General features: G+C 35.6%; 1 protein-coding gene across 6 annotated transcripts in view; it reads right to left on the bottom strand.

Annotated features, from left to right (window-relative positions):
* The window catches only part of LOC127863423 (serine-rich adhesin for platelets-like), a 91,973-nt gene that overhangs the window by 45,624 nt on the left and 22,406 nt on the right, over positions 1–23,943 (bottom strand). For 5 of the 6 annotated variants that reach the window (XR_008041049.1, XM_052402942.1, XM_052402947.1 and 2 more), the window contains exon 2: positions 20,332–20,492. The gene's annotated coding sequence lies outside the window, so the exon portion shown is untranslated. Of the gene's footprint in view, positions 1–8,747; positions 8,808–20,331; positions 20,493–23,943 lie in introns of all 6 variants that reach the window. The other variant, XM_052402944.1, reaches the window with a different exon arrangement.

The raw sequence follows: 23,943 nt of genomic DNA, 5'->3' as shown, positions 1-23,943 counted from the left end.
AGCAATATACCCCCTCTTCTTCGAAGGGGGGCATAATAAATATGTTGTTAGCATCTAAAACGATTTTATGCATCGTTGATTATCACAGGCATTAATATTTTCTTAGTGTACAATCTCCATCGTTAAATCGATCTTTATATGCCATTTTTGCCGAGTAACAATTTATTTTCTTTAAAGCCATCGTGATGAAATGATGTAAGCGGCCGGTGCGCCTAGCAACATAAAATCGTTAAATATATCCGCCTAATAGGCGATTCGAATTATGTTTAATTAGTATATTTTACAGTAATTGTTTCAATAATTAATTATCTTAAAGACGACAAAGATACACATTGTGTGTTGTTGTTTTTGTAATTTAATCTCGCGTAAAAAATAATGTTTTGATATAACCGAATTATGCATGAAATGCTCAATTTTCACGAGGACAACATCAATGTTTTCATCAAAAGTTTCCGAAGTAACTGTCCACGATTTTATCGTGGGGGAGTACACAATACGGACCGATAAGTTTGCTTGGAATTACACAGCCACTGAAGCTATAGATTGATATTAACACAGGGTTATTCACGCATGACTAATTCACAACCGCATGAATCTTCAGATGTGTGAACAACTCCTTTGCCCTTACGCAAAGGGAAATTATAACATAGTATATTGAAGCCAATTAACAACCACATTAAACAATGCCGTCTTTTCGGTTTGACTGCGAACATGAGACAATCGATATGATTACAGGACCCCTGTTAATTGATCGATTTTGACACATACATGTAGTGTAGTCACCTTTTCGGGTAGGCATTGTCATGGAGACGCTGCGGATTAGTGGCGGATTAGTGGGAACACAGACTACAGATACAGTTAAGCCTATGAAAAGGTACATGTATTTATGAATTTTGTAAAACCCGGGACATTTGACAAATTTCCAGGACTGCGGGACACGATCTTCTTTTCCGGGACAATCCCGGACAATCCGGGACGTATGGCATGTATGTTTATGGTATTCTCGAATAAACATAATAAATTTATAATTAAAAAACACAATTAATTTTTTTATTCTAGCAACAAATGAGCAGTGCTCATAGTGCTAATGTGTTTTGTGGTAATCCTTCAACCAATGAGAAATCAATTGAAATCTACAGTGATCCTACTGGACCCTTGAATGATACATTTTTATATGCAATATATGGCTGATAGTATTGTATCATTTCTGTTGCAATTTACTGTACTTTGGTTCCTACATGAACTCTCACAGGAAATAACCACACTCAGACATGCAAAATTACTCTAAATGGCTCTAGTTAGAAGAGGAATGCATCATAATTAAATCAAGTTGATGGCTTTAAAGGCTACTGCAGTGCCTTTAATACTTTTCAGTGGACCAGGAAGATTTACTGGTATGTAACCATCAAACCACACACATTGTACCCAGCATCCATCTATTACCAATGCCATATGTTTATGATTAGATCCTTCCTGGGACCCTACATTTACTCTCCATTCTCTGTCACAAACAATTCTTCCAAATCAATGTATGGATAACCCTGGCCTGTGTAATGAAGACCGGATGCAGCCTATTAAATTCTAATTAATGCACACAGGAATTTAGGATATAGCATCTGCAAGAAAAGCTATCAGTTATTTCCCCTTGAAGACTAAAAAACATATAAGTTGTGTGATTGTAACATTATTGAAACATGTTACATTTTCATTTGGGATTTTTCGGCGTAAGCTGCATAAGCCAGCTTTTCACCTTAGCCTGACCTTTGTAAGTGTCCAATAAAATTCCAATAAAATTTCCCGCGGCTAGGTACGAATGAATACACTTCATTTATTCCATTGGCTGATTTGAGTATACCACCAGAACATTGGAAACATATCCGCGTCTTTGTAACACTGTTTTACTGTATGAAACAATTTTATCTCGAATGAAAAGGCTTAATAGATAGAACAGTTTTACACTCAATTCTCGACATCAATACAGTTTGTGCGTACACCTTTTATTTTCAGAGTATTACCAGCGCAAGAGCGTTTATACTTAAAAGGCTATGTTCTCATATTTAGTACTTACTTCCTTATTCCTGTCAACATGTTAACATGTAAAAGTATAAAGAGCAATGGAAGCGAAGCCTCACTTTAAAGCATTGCATTTCAACCCGCGAGGTATATCGGGTCAACTCGCGGACATTCAGAGTTTATATACAGGTCATCACCGGAGTTGGCGGCCAGTAAAATAATCGTTATATAATAAAGACGCTATCCGTGAACTAGGATACCTGGAATTTTCTTTAGACCAGAAATATGTTAAATGAAGATACTCAGCAATATAATTATGGTATGTAAATAATAGATTCTTAATGTGTTTTCAACAATACAATGATAAATATTATTGTTGATAAATTTAACAATAATTATTCGTCCATATTGCCTAATGTACTAGAGTGATATTATGAGCATGTAACAGTTTATAGGTGTCTATCTCAACCGTTGATTATTTTTGATGTTTCTACTTCATATACACTTATATTAATTAATGCAGCATCATCATACTAAAACAATATACCAGAAAGAGAAAAATAATGCATTTGAATATCAACCGTACTTTCGTTTGACAACTGATCATGCGTTTACGAGTTGAACCTAAATTTAGTTTTAGTGCAGATTTGTTCATACGACACAAAGACACGAAATTGTTTTACGGATTATTTCAGCTTACAGGACTGGGTGGGTCACGTAAGAATATCGAATATAAAATATATTTTTATAAACAACTGGTAGCAAGGTGAGTTGCAGATAATTAATCAGTAACCACATTTTAACTAACTATTTTGACCTGTTAATTCTTTTCAGCTCAATTCAACAGTGCAAAATGCCCATAATATTACTTTAAGCATTAGCACGATGATAATTGATAATGTTAATAATCGAATCAAATAGCAATGCCCGACAAACCACTAAAACAGGTTTGTTCGAAGAACGCGCCTATAAATACGGATACTTCTCGTGTGGCCGGTTGACTCATATGTTTAAATTTCACTTCCATTCTTCTTTTGGTTTTCTGTTTTGTATCTATAGGTTTATGACCAGCAATATGTTATAATGTAAAATAAGCCGCGAAAACTCCCCGTAACATCCCGTACTGCGTGTGATGCAGCTAAGAACTGCACAGAAAAAGACATTCGCTATCCTTGATCTCATTCATTAAACTATTTACGCCGTATATCTTTTTTAAAGATATTTCTTGTTTATATAATGATTGGTCCATTTTGGACAGCAATCAATGTTTTAAAAAAACTAGGGTCAAAGCAATCTTCTTTTTTTTAACCTATGCAATTGTAATTTCTGGGCCACCAAAATGTCTGCATGAGTAAATCTTCAAGGAGCTGCTTACCGTGGTAATTTGCAAGTGCAACTAAAGCTGGGCAAGTTGCAAGTGTGGCCTCATGTAGCATATTTGAGCATGATAAAGCCAGTTATTGAACAATACCTTTTTATGTCTACAAGCAAGAAGTTATCTATTACCTTTTATAATGATTGCACAAACATTTATCAAAAAGCAACGCTGGTCACAGAAATACAAAATTCCCCTAATATCTGACACATCATAAAAGGCAATATTTTGTAATGATCATATTGTGGAAATTTTATGTTGAAAATGGGACACAACCTTTTATCAATCAAACAAGAGCTGTGTTTGTGAAACACAATGCCCCCTATTGCGCCGCTTTGAAGCCATATATTTGACCTAAGTTGAAGGTCAAGGTCACAGGGGTAAAAATTTGTGTGCGTATGGAATGGCCTTATCCATATACACATGGGTACAAAATATGAAGGTTATATCTCAGGGGACAAAGAAGTTATGAGCATTTTTTGAAACCTAAACGCAGATTTTGAAACCTAAAAGCGGACCCTAAGTTGAAGGTCAAGGTCACAGGGGTAAAAATTTTTGTGCGTATGGAAAGGCCTTGTCCATATACACATGGATACCAAATATGAAGGTAATATCTTAAGGGACATAGAAGTTATGAGCATTTTTTCGAAACCTAAACGCAGATTTCGAAACCTAAAAGCGGACCCTAAGTTGAAGGTCAAGGGCACAGGGGTAAAAAATGTTGTGCGTATAGAAAGGCCTTGTCCATATACACATGTAAACCAAATATGAAGGTTATATTTCAAGGGACATAGAAGTTATGAGAATTTTTCGAAACCTAAACGCAAAGTGTGACGGAAAGAGGGACAGACGGACGGACGGACAGACAGACGGACAGTCCGATCACTGTATGCCCTCTTTTCTTCGAAAGGGGGCATAAAAACACTATTCCATGGCAAAAGGTCTTCAAAATGTTCAAAAACATATTGGCTTATTGATAGTAGATTATGATGAGAACAAAAGTAAAAACACTTGTGAGTTTGGCCTATACTCTGCTGCTATGTTAAAACCATACTTATCAGTGGGTGTTTTTCATAAAAAAAATTGGGTCCGGATTCAAACCCATTCCCAATTGTAAAAAGTGTACATTTTTCCCAAATAGGACCTACAAATTCCCATTTTAAGGTTTCCAAAAAACATTTTGTTTTGTTTACCTCAACAATTTGTTCACCATCTCTTCCAGCTATGTGAGTTAAACCTTAGTAAATAAGATACTCCAAACACTTTTATTCTCAATTCTGAAGCATTTTTTAGTAAAAAAACAACAACATTAATTTCCCAATTTTAGACAAAACACCATGAATTTTCCCAATCAAAAGGGACCCGGCCCAATCCCCTAAATGGTGAAAAAAACACTGCTTATGTACATATACTGTAATACCACAATTCCAATTGTTTATAGCACTTCATAGAACACTTCATCATAACAGTACCTAATTATCCCACAAATGCACTACCAACTTCCTGTTATGACCAATGAATTTGAACAGTCCTTTGTTCCTCCTATTGCAAAACATTACACCCCTGATTTTTACTTCTGCCTTTGGGGTTTTAAACCCGATGTTAGTTTCTATTTTGCTTCATACAATTTTGTTCAAGTCTGTAAACTTGGTACCTAAAAGGTTACTTATTAGACATTTTTGATAGATTGTGGTATCTTTATGCATGGGAAGAATTAACACTACAATTTATTGCAACCTCAAAATAAATATTGAAGATAATAGTTTGTTTTTGGGATTATATTCAGAAGTATGTTCTCAAAATAGAGAAACAATGAATATTTTTAAAAGTGAAACACTCAAGGCAAACTTCTGATGAATCCTTCTAAGGCTATAGGAGATAAAGGGAGGAGACTAAAACAGAGGCTCCAGAAATAAACCTTAACCGTTTACCACTTAGATACTTATTTTGACGCATTTGTTCCCTTTAAGAGAGTTAAATTTTATTTAAGACCTTTCTTTCTAGATTCAAGTTTTAAAAGCTTCATTATACAACCCTTAGATAATGATGAGCAGCAAAAAACCTGAACAGACAGTGATTCACTCACAGGCTGATTTGGTTTTATGCTATTTGCACATAGCCATTTTCACTTTGTTTCTGAGTGGGAAAGGGATAATGTGTGACTTTGACCTTATGAGCTGGCATTTCACGGTTCCTGCACATTGGCTTATATGGCTCTACCATTTGGGCAAAGTTTTATAGAAATCCTTAGAAAAGAATAGAAAATATGGAGCTGACAGTAAATAGGGGCTTGAAATATTTGCCCTTCAAGTGTGACCTTGGAACTGAGCAGGCGTGACAGACTTATGACTTCTGCATATCCGTTCTATACCAAAAACATTTGAGCCAAGTTTCTTAAAAATCCTTCCTATCATAATATTATATAGGAGATGTAGGGAGGCCATACAGAAGTTGCAGACAAATGAAAGTACACATTCCTATGTTATATCAGTTCTAATTAGTGCATTTACAGAATATTCCTATACAATCAATACATTTTAGAAAATTAAGGAAATGTCACAAAAAATTATTGTGTGTCATTTTTTTTATTGATATACAAATCCTCCAATGTCTTAACCCATAATAATAATAATAATAATTATTATTATTATTATAATAAATTAATCATAATAACAATAGTAATAACAAGAGCACCGCACAACGGGTGCCAATGCTCGGCTGTGGGTGCAGTTTAGAATAAATGAAAGCTTGTCAGAATATATTTTTTTTAGAGGTCACAGTGACCTTGACCTTTGAACTAGTGACCCAAAAATGGGTGTGGCGTGTAGAACTCATCAAGGTGCAGCTACATATGAAGTTTCAATGTTGTAGGTGGAAGCACTTTCATTTTAGAACCAATTTTCAAAAGGTTAACAAAATGTTAAGGTTAAAAAAAGAGGGCCTGAAAGACCCAAAGTCGCTCACCTGAGATAAAAAAAAATGACCTGTTCTTTGCAGCCCAAGATACCAATGGAACAAAATGTTCTAACCAAGTATCATGAAGAATAAACAACAAATGGCCCCTTGGCGGCCATGTTTTTTTAACAGACCTGAACCATTTTTTAACTCTTCCAAGATATGTCCAAATTTCATGAAGATTGGGGAAAAAATGTGTCTCCTAGACTGTTCACATGTTGTCACTATATACATATAAAGAAAACTGCCCCACTCCCTGGCAGCCATGTTTTTTCACTGATCATGACCATTTTCAAACTCGTCCTTGACATCCACATAACTAATGTTTTGACAAAATTTCATGATGATTAGGCAAAACATGTGACTCCTAGAGTGTTCACAAGCTTGTTTACTATATAAATATAAGGAAAAAGACCCCCCCCCCTGGGGGCCATGTTTTTTTACCGATCCAAACCATTATCGAACTCAACTGTCCTATCCAGGTGTGGTAGTGCGGTCTCCTTGGCTTACGCAAATGAACCGGTCACAGGACGGTTACAAGTTATGTAACTTAGTGAGCACTTATGTAATGCGGAGGGACGCCTTAATACACTCAAAGAATTTATTTATAAGTGAAAACCAAGGCAGCTTTAACAAAAATAACTAATTTTTATTCCAAGAACTCGGAAAATGAAGAACAATCACAGAAAATTAAGAACAGGTACAAGCCAAGTCTAAAGAATCTAAGTATCGTTACAAAAATGAACAACATATAGCAAATACCTTAATGACTGTAAAAAGAAGTTCAAAATCTGTCCAAAAAAATGATATAAATATAAGTTACTGTTAGTCTAGAAAGTGCTTCAAAAATCTAATTTACAAAATAGGTCTAATTTAATCTAAAGAACAATATTTATTGAGTTTAGGAAACTTCAGTGAATCAAATGTAAAAATAAGAAAAATTAACTAAAGTTATTGAAATAGAATAGAGTCCTTCTAATTTAGAAAATACCAAATAAAAATAATCTAAATAATAAGAATAATTTAGAAAATAATGCCAAAATGTCTTGATGCTGGTGTTAAAAATAATTTAGAGTTTAATTTTTTCAAAATTCCAACCTTTTTCAAGAGCTGTTAACTTTTCAAGAAAGCATCAAGAGGTGTTTAAATCAGCCAAAACAGCTTATTTTATACAGTTCAGAAGAGATCAATGGCAGAGTAGTCAATTTTCCCTCAGAACAGTGCATTTATCAATGATCAATATCTTCCCAAATTCCAGAGCAGAACTAAAAATAGATTACTGAACCAGGTTAAACAAGGGAGATAAATACTGCATAAATACTGCAAAATCATGTACATGTTGTCTTTCTTTCAGTTATCTTTCAGTTATCTCTTAGTTGAAAGGCTTATCATAAGTGTTAATGACTAAAACAGTTATGTTAACTATGAACATTCTGTGTTATGAAAAATTACATCATACAGTTAATGTCACATAATATTGACATAATAAAACCAAACTTTACTACACAGGAAACAAATGTTCTGACCAAATTTCATGAAGATTGAGCAAACTAGAAAGTTAACCAGATTTTACTATAGCCATATATAGCCATATAAGGAAAAATGCCCCGCCCCTTGGCAGCCATGTTTTTCAAGGCAAGGTTACCATTTTTGAACTCATCAAAGATATCATTGGGACAAATCATCTGAGCAAGTTACATGAAGATCGGAAAATAAATGTGGCCTCTAGACTGTTTTACTATAGCCATATAAGGAAAAATGCCCCGCCCCCTGGCGGCCATGTTTTTCATCCAACCGACATCATTTTCGAACTCGTCCAAGATATTATTGGGATGAATCTTCTGACCAAGTTTCATGAGGATTGGACAATAAATGTGGCCTCTACAGTGTTAACAAGATTTTGCTATAGCCATATAAGGAAATATGCCCCGCCCCTTGGCAGCCATGTTTTTCAAGCAAATGTAACCATTTTCAAACTCATCCAAATTATCATTGAAACCAATCTTCTGACCAAATTTCATGAAGATTGGACAATAAATGTGGCCTCTAGAGAGTGAACAAGGCAAATGTTGACGTCGCACAACGCACGACAGACAACGGACGACGGACAAAAGGCAATCACAAAAAAATTAGCACAACGCGGACGGCAGATGACACGACACGACAAGCTCGCTATGACAATACCTCGGGTTTTCTCCGAAAACAGCCAAGCTAATAATAATCCAAAAGTTCGAGGAAAAGAAAAAGCAAGATTGATTAATGTTGAAAAAAAAAATAAACATCAACAGAAAGGTTTTCATAATAAAAAACTCCTAAATTGAAATTTTGTTATCATTTTCCATAAGATAGTATACCCTTAAGCTGTAATGATGTATACATACCCAATTAAACTGTTTATACATACATGTAAATGCTTTGAAGCTGGTTTATCCTGCATGCCTCAATCCATTATAAATATGGTTCACTGCATTTGAAAACAATGTCATGATAATACAAAAGAAAAATATTTACTTAACATAAATGTCACATCATAATCTAGATTTCACTTTGAAGAAAAACATGACAACTTCCCTACATCCAAACAACATGTTATAACAATAACCCACACTTTTAAGGCCAAAAATAAAATAGTATTTAATTTCCTGTGCAAGTACAGAAAAGACCTTTGATAGCAATATATAGGAGCTTTTGTTTAGAAATTCTTTTGGGAATGCACTTTCAGCAATGTTAAAAAATTAAAAACATTTTAACAACAACTAGCCAATAAGAAGAAAATGTAAAATCTCTTTCAATTGATCTACTTCTTTCTGATAATAGGGAATGGATGCAACTGATGACCAGTTGATGAAAGTCATCACTGATTGATTTGACTGATTTTTTTAGCTGCCCTCTGGGAAAACAGTGTTTAATGCACGTGCATGAAGTGTAATCCTAAATAAGCCTCACATGTGCAGCTCGCAAATTGTCAATAATTCAATATGGAAAGGTAAAGGGGGCTATGCTTAATGACAATTATACACATGGAAAGGCAAAGAGAGCCAGGGGTTTTCCATATCCATCTTGGGGAAAAATAGTCTGGTCAAATAAATATTTCTTAAATAGATAAAATAAAAAATAAATGAATTTTTTATGATGCCTTTTCTTGGCCATTTCTGGAAAAAATGAAATTCACACAAAAAGTCCACTGATTTGGGGAAAACAAATTTAATATAACTCTTTATAATAATTCAATCAAGGAGAACAAAATCATATAAATTATAATTAGATACTTTGCCAGATGTATGTAAAATAAAATTGAGATATAATTATAATTAGACAATTATTTAAAAAAAATTATGAATATATATATTTAATTTTTTTAGAAATCGGGATATATTTTTACAATTTCAGTTTGTGATCGGGTCCGATTGCTTTGCGATTTGGTCCAATTTTACAGCCTTTTTCTAAAAAGCAGAAAAGTCCCTGACAGCTATGTTTGTCTAAAATAGGACATGGAAACATACTATATTTTAGGTCTTTCCTAAAGCACTGCTGATGAATCAGCCCAGTTTCCCAGAATACTGCTAAAAGTCAGAAGCAAAATATTGAGTAACCACACTAACCTTGTACCAGGGTAGGTATCCTACGTGACAATTTTCTAAAAAAGGGGTTCTGGAAAATGGCGCCGCCCGTTGCTTCAGGTGAGTTTTCTTGGTATTTTATTGTATAATACTTAATGAAATACAGAATGCTATGTATAAGAGCCGTGCCATATGAAAAACACATGATCGGCGACACCGTAAGTTGCTGATAAATGCCCATCTTGCTCAGAAAATGAAACCGCGTGTCTGAGTAACAGAAAATATTGCCGATAAACAGGGGTCACGGAGCATTATTTTTTCAAAATACATGTATTTCTGGTTGTTCAAGACAGACTCATGGCTGTCGCACAATAACACATCGACAAATATGACTAGCCAAAACATTCTCCAAAGTGTGTGATCATTTTGCCCAACTCTATTTGTCATATGTATTTTCACAAGTGTTCGCAAAGATTACGTCATACATCTTCGGAAATCAAGTGAATTTCTTTCTATTGCACTTTCAACTTGTGTTTGTATATACACACTGTTCTGTAACCTCGATTTGAGTTGCTTTTCTGTTAAGGTATCGTATTGCTATTTTGTGGCGCCTGCTCAATTTAGTAATACAAATGTGAGAATTTAAAGAGATTTCTTGTCTAATAGTGTATCGCCAATGTTCTTGTTTTGTATATTGTCGTTGTTCAGCAAGACGTCGTATCTCCTTCATTTCAATGAATGAGAAACGACCTTTTAACTGAACAGCGACAAAGTGGCCAAAGTTAAATAGAAAATACGACCTCCATGGTTTTGCTTGAAAAATGGTAAATGGCCATATGTCAATTAAATTGCTATTTCGAAAAGTTTTGCTTTGTTCTATGGTAAAATGTATATTGCAAATGGTTTTCGAGTTGATGTTTACTGAAACGCTATCTTGGAAGAGTTTCTTTGTTCCAAGACCAAAAGTTTATTCAAAAGTGCTATATAGAATATGTTTTAGTTGAGTCTATATAGCAAACGGTGTCACGCCTTATCCGTCATGTTAAGGGATAAACCACACTACAATGTTATGACGTGGTTTCCTATTTTGTTTTACACGTTGCTGTCTTATGACGGCATTATCTTTACTAAATGGACAAGTACAGTTTACCAGATAGAACCACGATAAGCATGCTTTAGGAATGAAGGCTAATGTTACCGGGGAGCTATTTGCCTCTTCCAGCACAGTCTGGACAGTCTTAGAAGAGAAAAGGAATGATAATCAAGTCAGTGCGACCAAAGAGGTATCCATAAGTTATTTTAAACGCGTCATGACATCGCTAATATATGTTGGTCAAAATGTGATCTTAGCAAGTTAGTCCGCGTGACCCATTACTTATCATTTTCGGATGGGAGCGATAAAACACTTCATTCATCATGAATTTCTTCTGGAGAATGTTTTGGCTAGTCATATTTGTCGATGTGTTATTGTGCGACAGCCATGAGTCTGTCTTGAACAACCAGAAAAACATGTATTTTGAAAAAAAAATGCTCCGTGACCCCTGTTTATCGGCAATTTTTTCTGTTACTCTGACACGCGGTTTCATTTTCTGAGCAAGATGGGCATTTATCAGCAACTCACGGTGTCGCCGATCATGTGTTTCATTTGGCACGGCTCTTATACATAGCATTCTGTATTTCATTAAGTATTATTCAATAAAATACCAAGAAAATTCATCTGAAGCGACGGGCGGCGCCATTTTCCCCTTTTTAGCAAAATTGTCACGTGGGATACCTACCCTGTGTACATCAGATTGCCAAGATACTAAGCTGCTCTTCAGAATCACAATCAATAACTAAGTGATTTATAGTTTATTTGTGGGTTGTAGTACTGGTTTTTGTTTCAATAACTCACGCCCCACTTAAGTTCTTGTTGTATTGCAAATTTAAAGAACAGATTCCCATGAAGGTCTGAAGAGAGGAACATATGATAGAACAATAGATAAAGCAATACTGTTTTCAATGCATGGGTTTAAATCCACATCTTTTGGTAAGTTTTAAACTATTTACTTAAGCTACATGGCATCCAATGCCTTAAGTCTATAGAGACACTCTTGGGTCTGTTTCCTGGGAAAAACCAGTACTTGCTGTAGAGAAGATCCTCAGAAGGCTTCCAGAGTGATTGCATAGAAAGCCTAAGGCTAATTTAAAATGCTCTCAAGTGGAGCGCTCCCACAGTGGAAATCAAACCCATGACCTCCTGATCACTAGGCAGACACCATGTCCACTACACCACTGCGACCTTGGAGCGCTCCCACAGTGGAAATCAAACCCATGACCTCCTGATCGCTAGGAAGACACCATGTCCACTACACCACTGCAACCTTGGAGCGCTCCCACAGTGGAAATCAAACCCATGACCTCCTGATCGCTAGGCAGACACCATATCCACTACACCACTGCGACCTTGGAGCGCTCCCACAGTGGAAATCAAACCCATGACCTCCTGATCGCTAGGCAGACACCATGTCCACTACACCACTGCGACCTTGGAGCGCTCCCACAGTGGAAATCAAACCCATGACCTCCTGATCGCTAGGCAGACACCATATCCACTACACCACTGCGACCTTGGAGCGCTCCCACAGTGGAAATCAAACCCATGACCTCCTGATCGCTAGGCAGACACCATATCCACTACACCACTGCGACCTTGGAGCGCTCCCACAGTGGGGATCAAACCCATGACCTCCTGATCGCTAGGCAGACACCATATCCACTACACCACTGCGACCTTGGAGCGCTCCCACAGTGGAAATCAAACCCATGACCTCCTGATCGCTAGGCAGACACCATGTCCACTACACCACTGCGACCTTGGAGCGCTCCCACAGTGGAAATCAAACCCATGACCTCCTGATCGCTAGGCAGACACCATATCCACTACACCACTGCGACCTTGGAGCGCTCCCACAGTGGAAATCAAACCCATGACCTCCCGTTCGCTAGGCAGACACCATATCCACTACACCACTGCCACCTTGGAGCGCTCCCACAGTGGAAATCAAACCCATGACCTCCTGATCGCTAGGCAGACACCATATCCACTACACCACTGGGACCTTGGAGCGCTCCCACAGTGGAAATCAAACCCATGACCTCCTGATCGCTAGGCAGACACCATATCCACTACACCACTGCGACCTTGGAGCGCTCCCACAGTGGGGATCAAACCCATGACCTCCTGATCGCTAGGCAGACACCATGTCCACTACACCACTGCAACCTCTTTAAAAATCTTTTTTTTCAAGATAATTCAATATGAACAACAATTAGATTTTAGTAGTGATTCTAATCATGCCTGCTCCAAGCAATTTTGCAGTCTTAAGTTGAGCTTGTCTTTCATTCATTCTAATCCAAAGAAGGCTGCATTTTAACATCAAGGATTAAGGATTATATTGCAATTCATCATACGCCAGTTCCAATGTGTGACAACAAAGATTCACTTTTTTATTTAATGGAGTAAACCCATTACTTTCTCGGTATATACACCATTAGTGTTTTAGCTGCTGAGCCATATAATATTTTTCAGTCTTCAAATTGAAAACATTCTGTGGGATGTCATGGTGTCCTAAAGATACTTATCATCCAGCAGCCTTTTTGTTTAAACATGATTATCAAATTTCATCTATCATCATGCAATAAATAACATTTTCAGCCAGTCAGAAACCATTTAAGTTGCCTGTGTCATACTTTTATCACCACCATCTTTCAGTTCCCTCTACAAAGATAAATATCTGCTGAACAGCTGTCAGAAGTTTGGGAGAGAAAATCTCTCCTAACTCACTAGTGATTCTTGCTATTCTGTAGTTCAAGGCTAAGAGTTGTAATGAGCATTTCTTTATGAATATTTTTCTTGATCATGATTTGCTATACTTTTTTTAATTCAATAATTGTATTCCCTTTGTATTAAATGCCCCACCCTAATACCCCCCTCCCACCAATAGTTTAAATAATACCCATATGTTCATGTCTTACTTTATTTTTCTTACACACTTAAATTCAAATACAAGCTTTAGACCAAATTTTGACAAAAACTCTGGCATAATAAACTACTCAGTAGAGTTATTAATAATATGTTTTTTTATGATAGATGTACATAAAACAAAATTTAAAATGCCTATTATTTTTCAGCCCACCTGATAATTGTTAGGCCCCCAGAGGCATTTATTAACCCCTTCCCCCATAAGAAGCAAAGTGAAAATGGCTTTTCCAAACAGCATAAAACCAGAACAGCTTGCGAGTAATTCGCAGTCTGTTTAGGTTTTATGCTGTTTGCTCCTCTTTTAGAATCTAAGGATTGGAAATGAAGCCTTTAAAACTTGAAACTAGTATGAAAGGTCTTATTATAACAAATTAACAGGGGTGTGATTGAGGCAGAGGGGAGGAAAACTCTGTCGACTGATTTTGACTACGCGAATGGCGCGCATTACGCAATGACAAACCTTAAAACAGACATTGACATAAACATCTTCTTGAACTTCATAACAATATTTCTTTATAAAAACCTGTTAAACTTCACATTTAACATACTGAGGATGGAAAGTTAACAGTATTTATTGTGATCAATAGCAGCAGTTTTTTTTTAATGTATTGAATTACAGTAAATGGACTAAAGATAAACAAACACACTTGAGTGTTCTTCTTGTGTTAATGATGTATTAAACTGAGTTAAATTCATATATTTAATTTGTTTACCTTTCAATATCTTGCATTTCACATCTTCAGTTCAATGCTATTTCAGTTAACTGAACAGCGTGACAAACATAATAAAGCAGAATATGCATATGAATCTGATAATACACAGATCCACTATCATATAAATCAAATCATGTTTGTCTATTTCCATGTTCGAACGATATACTCTTCTAAATTGTTTTGCTTCGCGAGTAAGCTGAACTCCAATTTGCAAACACTGGTTTCCGTGACACAAATTCACTGTGCACATTTCTAAACAAAATATGTGTTGCTTGCGTGTAATACGTAGTCTTTTTCGTTGGCAAACACATTTTATTATTCCTATCAAACTATATGATGTCAGTCGTTAATGCGATTGCTATTTGTCATTTCAATAATCTTAATTTTCGCTTCACAACGGTGCCATTTGCAAGCGAATCAGCTTAAAAATACCAAGCACATTTTAAGAAACCGATTTTAATTGGAAGATTGGAAAACGACAGCCAATTATATCGCTTGTTTTAAAAATGCCTAGGCAGAATCTACCAGTGTAAAATGCGGAGAGATTTCGCGACCTGTGGATATTTCGGGCCACTTATGAAATACGTCCGCGGAATCGGTGGTACCCCCTCTCCCCCACATTTTTTTAAACGAATTTACGCGAATCTCAGAAGTGATCCCCGGGACAACCCGATCCGCGGAAATCCGCGGAAAAATCACACCCCTGATTAAATATAACTTTCTAATGGACAACAAATGCTTGAAAATATGTATCTAAGTGGTAAAGGGTTAAGACATGGTTAAGGAAAATAAAGGGCTATCACAATACAACCATTGTCTAAAACAATTCAGAAAAATGTTTCTTCTTGAGTCTTCATGAATTGCTCTTTTATGCCATGCTTAAATCCATCCTAGAAAGACAATGGCACTCAAAGTCAATGACTGCATGCAGGGCTCAGGTCTAGAGCAACACTTGCCGGATATGACATATGCGGCGACTCAATTATGATGAAACTACCATGCTGCCATTTTCTTATGTAATGTCACCCTTGCACATTACTACAAATGTACTTTCCATGGAATTGCAAGGCGTTTCATGTAATTTCCAAGCCTAAATATTTATATTTAAATGGCATGGTTGAGAATCCAGCATTTCCAAATAATCTCTCAGCATTCACTAATCATTACATTACTTACTGCAGACAGACAGGTTTGCTGATTATATTTCTCATACTATTCAACAACAAGAAATGTGTTTGTCAGAAACACAATGTCCCCTTCAGCGCCGCTTTGATTTAGTTTTTTTTTACCTTTGACCTTGAAGGATGACCTTGACCTTTTACCACTCAAAATGTGCAGCTCCATGAGATACACATGCATGCCAAATATGAAGTTGCTATCTTCAATATAGCAAAAGTTATTGCAAAATGTTAAAGTAGGCGCAAACAGACAGACAGGGCAAAAACAATATGTCCCCCGCTATAGTGGTGGGGGACATAATAAACATGCCCATCAACAACTTACATGGAGTTGCATTGTTTGTTATATATTACATTCACTAGACTAGTAGTGACATAAACCAAATGAAGTGTGTAATACCATAATTATTTTTACAGAGAGTTTGCTGGCAACAGATAAAATACTTAAATTACCTAAGTATTGAAAAATCATTGATCCTCCTTGATTAATGGATTTTTGTACAAGCCAAGTCCACATTCTGACAAAACGAAAAAAGATATTAGTTTTCCAATTTCTTAACACTGTTTCATTTTTAGATGCTGCCTGTTGACCCACATTGCTATATCTCTTCATTTTGTGTAAATATTCATGGGTAAGGATTTTTTTTTCAAAACAACAATTATGAATTAAAACAAGAGCACCGCATAACTGGTGCCACGCTCGGCTGCGGGTGCAGTTTTGAATAAATGAAAGCTTGTCAGAATTTTTTTTTGCTTAAGGGTCACAGTGACCTTGACCTTTGACCTAGTGACCCAAAAATGGGTGTGGCATGTAGAACTCATCAAGGTGCAGCTACATATGAAGTTTCAAAGTTGTAGGTTGAATTTAGAGCCAATGTTCAAAACCTTAACAAAATGTTAAGGTTTTGCGGACGACACTGACACGCTGGCTATGACAATATATCTGGTTTTCTCCGAAAACAGCCGAGCTAAAAAACAACGCATGCTCACATAATGTCAGAACAGGAAATCCAAATTGTAAATCCTACTTCACAATTGTAACTATATTCTCCATCAAACAACCAAAATTTATCAAGCTTTATCATTCGGTACTCTAATTCACACTTATTTAATGATCAAGTCTTTATCAAGGGGCAATAGGTACCATTAAAGTAATTTCTACATGAGCTTGAAATGTCAATCTTGTATATTTGCAGCAATGAAGCAATAAATATAGTATCATGTAGTTTGTTGACATTTCAATTTACTCCTAGTTTAGTTCAAGAACAGTGCACCCCACCAAACCTTACAAGAAATGTTTGTGAATTGTTTGTCATTATATGAACATTTCATGCACATATAATGGCCATTTTGTTAATAAACTTCATGATTTCATAAACTTAAGTTTAGCATTGGTTCATGACAACTGCACTGGACCCTTTTCACTTTGAGGGGCTAAAAAAAAAACTATTTGTACATACCATAATTGTGTATTCTAAATGTACACAAGAGTAGACCTATATACATGTATATGAGCTGAGTCATGAAAAAATGTGTTTTATACTATATGCTGCCAGTGTAGCTCCAAACCAGCCTGCGCATCCCTGCAGACTGGTCAGCTAAGCTGTCAGCTATAAAGTCACACAATGTGTAGACTGGTATTATTAGAGGACAGTGTTGCTCCATACCAGAGTTCACTGATGTACAAGCTGGTCTACAGCTACACTTGCTGCATATGGCAGAAGACCCATTTTCGCATGACATTGGTCATATAATTTACACAGATCAAATAATAAAAGCCAAATAATAAAGAAAACTTCATCTGATATTTCAATATTTCAAGGAAATTTGGTTGACAGGAAACTTAAAATGTAATAATGTAATAAAAACATACATATTATTTACCTGAAGACATATTTTTACCTAAGTAAACAATACCACATTGAAGTAATAGTACACTGAATTCCTGGTATTATTGTAAGTTTTAGTTTCTCTAGTTGTATGAAAGTATGTAAATAAATGCAAACATTTATGTCACCTGAAACCTTTGCAACAAAAAAATTGTCTGCACAAAATTGTTATTATGACATAATGCAAGTAGTCATTTTAATATTTTGTCTACTGAATGTAATAACTAGGGTAACTGACATTTTGTGAATTGTTCAGGAATGCATATTTTCAGACATTATCCAAAATACAGTAAGAGCACTTACGTTATTTTTTGCACTCAAAATATTTCAGTGTTGAAATTATGGTAACTGCTCCTTTCTTATTTTTTTATTGTTTTAAAAAAGACATATCAATTTGGAGCTTTGTTTCGTTTTTCAAGTGTTATTATAATACTAATTAGAAAATTTGAATACGAAAAAAATAATTATTATTTTAATAAAACATTTTTTTGCTTCTCCTGAAAATTTAACAAAATGTCAATTACGCTACTTTTTACATTCATAAAATGACATGTGTTTGTTATGTCAAATTCAAAATTTGATAAAAACATTATTTTTACCAAAAAGGTTGACTTGATATTTTAACAGTTGATGTATGTCACCTTAATAAACACAAAAATGGAAATAAGTAAAAATGTATAAAAATGTCAGTAACATGACTTATTACATTCAGTAGGCGATTTATAGTTTAAGGATCAATTGCAATTGTTTATGGATACTAGAATTGTTAAGGAAAGAGCAATATTTTTCCTTCTAAGCATAATGTACTTGCATGCAATTTAAACACAGTCACCACTGATTGTTTGTTGAAAGTAACACCAACATGTATACACATCAATGAACCATCAATAAATTGGTGAGAAATCTAGTCACAGTTACAAATAGGGAGACGGAAAACTACAACGGGCGAGGCATGGTCAGGGGTGATAACCCCAAAAAAGGGTTAGGTTAAGGGTTAGGGTTAGGGGTCGGGTTAGGGTTGGGTTTAGGCTTACCCAAACCCTAACCCGACCCTTAACACTAACCCAAACCCTAACCCTCTAACCCCCCCTTGCGCAATACCATACCATGCCTCGCCCGTTGTAGTTTTCCGTCTCCCTTACAAATACAGCCAATAAATCTCCAATACCTGTCAAACTAAATATGCATGCAACCTACGTATATTACAGACATAAAGAAATAATAATACATGTACCAGCTTACCGGCAAACATTACAAAATACATGGTTTTGTTAATGTAAAACAAGGAAATTAATGTAACAATACATGGCCTGAAGGTTAAAACATAAGTTCATCACTCACTAATGAAATTACAAGCATATTTGTTGTGAGGTTAAATATCTCTATTACATCTAATGTAGACTTAATATGGTGGGAAGTGACTAATGAACCTGAAGAAAGGTTCAAACCAAGCCTTCAGCAACCACACACAACATTAAATTTTCAAATGCATGTGAATTAAAAAAACATTACATAGCAGGGAATAATCTACATGTGCGTCCCGCGTCTATGACGCACAAATATCGAAATAGACGCATCGTTTTGAAATATGTGCGTCCACTCGGACGCATTGCTGAACTGTATCCGTTAACGCATACGCGAATCAAGATAAGTACGAACCATCTTGTGTACGTGTCAAAAGTGTAGCAATGAACGCTGAGTTTAACCGAATGAGGCTTGAAGACTCCAGCAAGTCTTTTGATTGGCTCTAGTTGAGCCGCTGATGTATAATACGAACCTATTAGAATCGACCTTTAAAATAGAATGTGTTATGATATTTTCTCGAGTCCCCGGATGAAAACCTGCTTTAACTTTGTGTAACTTAGTCATAAATAATACAGAAAAAATGCCTCCGAAATAAGGTGTTGAAGCTTAATCCAAAACAAATTTAAACTTTAATAACGGTTGGTCAACGGCTCGCAATTCAGACGTTAACAATAATATTATCAAGCTCGTAATTTGGATGTTAACAATAATATTATCATCGATTTGAATCAAGTTGAAATGTTTTAACAGGTTACATTCATGTAACAGATAATGTTATAGCCTATGTGAAGGCAAACAAGATAGTGATAACTCTGAATTTGTTTTTTGTTTGGTTTCAACAAGTTTTTGAGATTATTAAAAGTTTCATGCAAGTATAGTTATTGAGCTAGTGTCATTTAGACATATTTTCTTTACTACTTGGTATCTTTCAAAATTTGGGACCCATTCTTTTTCAAGGTGGACTCATTAATTTTGGCCTGGGACTCGTTGGTCTAAAATCTGCGAGTTCAGGGACCCATAGATAGTAAATTCTAGATTATTCCCTGACATAGTACTGTAAAATCAATATTATTGGTACCAACATTAATTGTAAGACACTCATCTTGAATCATTGTTAAAACTTATATTAAGAAAAACAAATACATACTCTGCATCCATGGTTACAATGGAGAGGACATCATTGTAAAAAGATGTTCTTCATTTTTAAATAAGAACCTCTGTTAAGGAGAATGTAATAAAAGTCTTGCATTTATTTCTGTACAGAAAAAAAACCAAGAAACCTGACATAAAAATAGCATAAGCAAGAAAAAAAACATTACCTGCCAGACTATGTGAAACATTGATAATCCATTAATCCATCATTTGGAAGATTTACACACAGAGAAAACATTCCCCATGAGTAATAAGCATCAATGAATCAGCATGTTCCCATGCTCAGTACTCTCAGGCTTTCTCTCCCTGGGGGGACTGGTTCAAAGTTCTGAAAGTAAAAAGTATGGAAATCAGGAGCAATATCTCCAACACAGTCCTACATAGACAGTTTTCAGTGCAAAAGAAGAAAAAATATATGTGTCAAAAATGTGATAAATGTTTCAATTTTACAGTCCGCCCAGTACACAGATTTCCTTTTCGCAATGTGAAAAACTATACCTCTATGTATTCAGCAAGAAAGATAAATGATTTTCATTAAGTATTTCAAGTTGGAGCAACATTATGATTAATGTTTCCGACGCAGAATTTTTAAATTTAAAACTATTTAATACCAAGGTTCCAGTTGTGTAAGTTCAGAGTAATTAAAAATAAGATAAATGTTTCAAACACACTTAATTATCACATGTTTATGAACCACAAAAGAATAATCATTTTGTTCAGAAACAGAACACAGTTCTGTATGAAAAAAGTACAAGCTCTAAGGTCCAAATAAGTCTAAGCCTTTCTCTCAAAAGTACCAATAGCTTCTCTGTGTGTAATAATTGCCTGACCACATGGCAGTCATTAAAGCATTGATAATTTTAGACTTTGGAAAGCATGCCTTATGCATTGAGAGCATAACATGAAGCTCAAATGGTGAAAGCTCATGTGCCTGAGTGAGTCAAATGGATCATTTCCAATATGATACTGAATTTGTTCCAAGAAGTGTAGCCACTTTGCAAATACTTGAATGATTTAAAATGTCAGGCTGTTTACACCCCAGATTATAATTATATCATGGTCTTCCTTGGTCAGCATTGCATTTAATGGCTAATAGTTGATGCCCATATTAAACCATCAAAGGCCATGGTAAAGACTGCAACCGTGGTCAACCATCATTGATTGGTAAAGACTGTGACCATGTCCAACCATCAATGACCATGGTAAAGACTACAACCATGTTCAGCCATCAATGACCATCATTGATGGTTAACCATGGTTGTAGTCTTCACCATGGTCATTGGTGGTTGACCATGGTTGTAGTCTTTACCATGGTCATTGATGGTTGACAATGGTAGCAGTCTTTACCATAAAGACTGCTACCATTGTCAACCATCAATGACCATGGTAAAGACTACAACCATGGTCAACCACCAATGACCATGGTGAAGACTACAACCATGGTTAACCATCAATGACCATGGTAAAGACTATGACCATGTTCAACCATCGATGACCATAGACTGCAACCATGGTCAACCATCAATAACCATGGTAAAGACTACAACCATGGTCAACCATCAATGACCATGGTAAAGACTACATCCATGGTCAACCACCAATGACCATGGTAACGACTATGACAGTGGTCAAATATCTTTGACCATGGTCAAGCATCAATGACAATGAAAAAATCCATAACCATTGTCAACCATCAATTGAAATGGTATTCTGATCAAAACCATGGACCACAGTGAAGTCAGCATCAAAGACCATAGTCTACCTTATGTCAATAATAATCTGTGTTATTTTACTACAAACAATAAAAAATCATGATCATCCTCATTTGCATAATTCTTATATGAGTCTGGTTATTTGAAATCTGCGTCAAATGCAAGTGCATAAAGTATCCTCCCATATAAACAGGAAGGCCAACTAACACTTTTATGATTTTTTTATACAAGGAATATTCTGAACGCTGATCAAGTCTAGGCAAAAACCTGGCAAAAAATGTTGTCTGTTAATAGCCTGTGCAGAAAAGGGGTTTATTGCCTGTGCATAGTGTTGTCCCAGATTAGCCTGTGCATTCTGGTTTTTCGCTAAGAAGATACTTTCTTTGAGCCAAAATATCATTAAAGTGGAAAGTGTCTTCCCTGATTAGCTGATGCTGACTGCACAGGCTAATATGGGACTACACTTCATGCACCTGCAATAAATCCCCTTTTCACAGAACGAGTCTCATAAAGATAATCCACTTAAGGACATATGTGAGCTAGAGCTTAACTAGAGAATAATCGAACCTTGTTGCTGAAAGTAGAGTGCATTCACAAACTAACTTAAATTCCCACATAAATTGAAGTGGATTTCAGTCGATTAAAATCTTGAACATAGCAATTAAACCTAATTTTATCCAACATTTGAAGATCATGGGAAATGAAAGTGTACAATTATTGTAACTCATATTTCATATTTTTATGTCAATTCTAAGGATGATATAATCAGCAATTATTATGTATAAACTTACTTCTTGAACTGTATATGTATTTCCAAAATTAAATAATGTAATCATTAAAAAAAAAAGTGATAGTCTATGGGAAAGTTGGGTTTAATACATGTGCGTGAAGTATTAATTGTCCAAGATAAGCCAGTTCAGTAAATTCCATAAAAGTGTTGTTGCTGATAAGCCTGAGCAGACTGCACAGATTAATCTGGGACAGTAAAATGTGTACATGCATTTATCCCAATGTTCCCAGAACCTGGCTCAATTATAACTCACGTGAAAGCTCGTTTCAAAACAATGAAGTAAGCTAAACCCTTAACCCTTTGAATGCTGGGAAATTTGTCGTCTGCTAAAATGTCGTCTGCTGAATTTCTTAAATTAGCATTTTCTTCGATTTTTTTCAAAGAATACTATCAGAATAGCAAACAGATTGGATCCTGATGAGACGCCACGTTCTGTGGCGTCTCATCAGGATCCAAACTGTTTGCAAAGACCTTCAAAATTCGGTAACAGCACTGAAAGAGTTAACCACATTGAAGTACTGTAGTTATCAAGCAATATCACAATATGTCCAACAGATGCCAACAAATAAGATGTATTTATGAAATAGTTAATAAACAGTATCCACTTAATACTGACAACCAAGCAAGCTTTCAAATGATTAAATGCCAACACACATTGTATAAATTAATGATACACTTAAGGCATCCCTGTTTGCCAATGAGGGAAAGAGAATAAAAGTGAAACATTCCTTTTTTGGAGTATTAAAAAAATATTGAACAACGATCCCACACGCTGGGTATGCGGATACTTCGATAACAGATGGCACTTCGATACCAGATAACAACAAAAGCCACGCGTGAGAGGTAAGTTCATCAGTTTTTTTTAAAGTTATATCATGAAGATTAGTTTTTTAGACAAGGTGCATGATGGTCGAGTTTATAAATGGTGTATCCTTTTCTATTGCAAAGCAAAAAATCACGGAAGAATGGTAGATTTTTCCCCAAAAAATAGAAAATTCGGTCGGAAAACAGCATAAACTGGATGAACAGTAAACATTTCAACAAAATAAAACTACTTAGAAATATTGCAAGAAATTGTTTGATATTCCAGCATGTAGTACGTAATCACTGTGCTTCAAATACTGAAATTTTGATAGTATTCAATGAAATATAAACGAAGATAGAGCATGTTTTAATTGGTGGTATTCATGAAGTTGCGGAGGCTTTGATTCCTGATATAGGGCACTTCGGATAACAGAGATTTTCAACAAATTGGGCACTCTGATAACCGAGTTTTA

Source organism: Dreissena polymorpha, unplaced genomic scaffold (genome assembly GCF_020536995.1).
Source record: "Dreissena polymorpha isolate Duluth1 unplaced genomic scaffold, UMN_Dpol_1.0 chrUn008, whole genome shotgun sequence".
In the NCBI taxonomy this organism is placed as follows: domain Eukaryota; kingdom Metazoa; phylum Mollusca; class Bivalvia; order Myida; family Dreissenidae; genus Dreissena; species Dreissena polymorpha.
The sequence above is the reverse complement of the archived record's forward strand: the minus strand, read 5'-3'. Positions and strand labels throughout refer to the sequence as shown.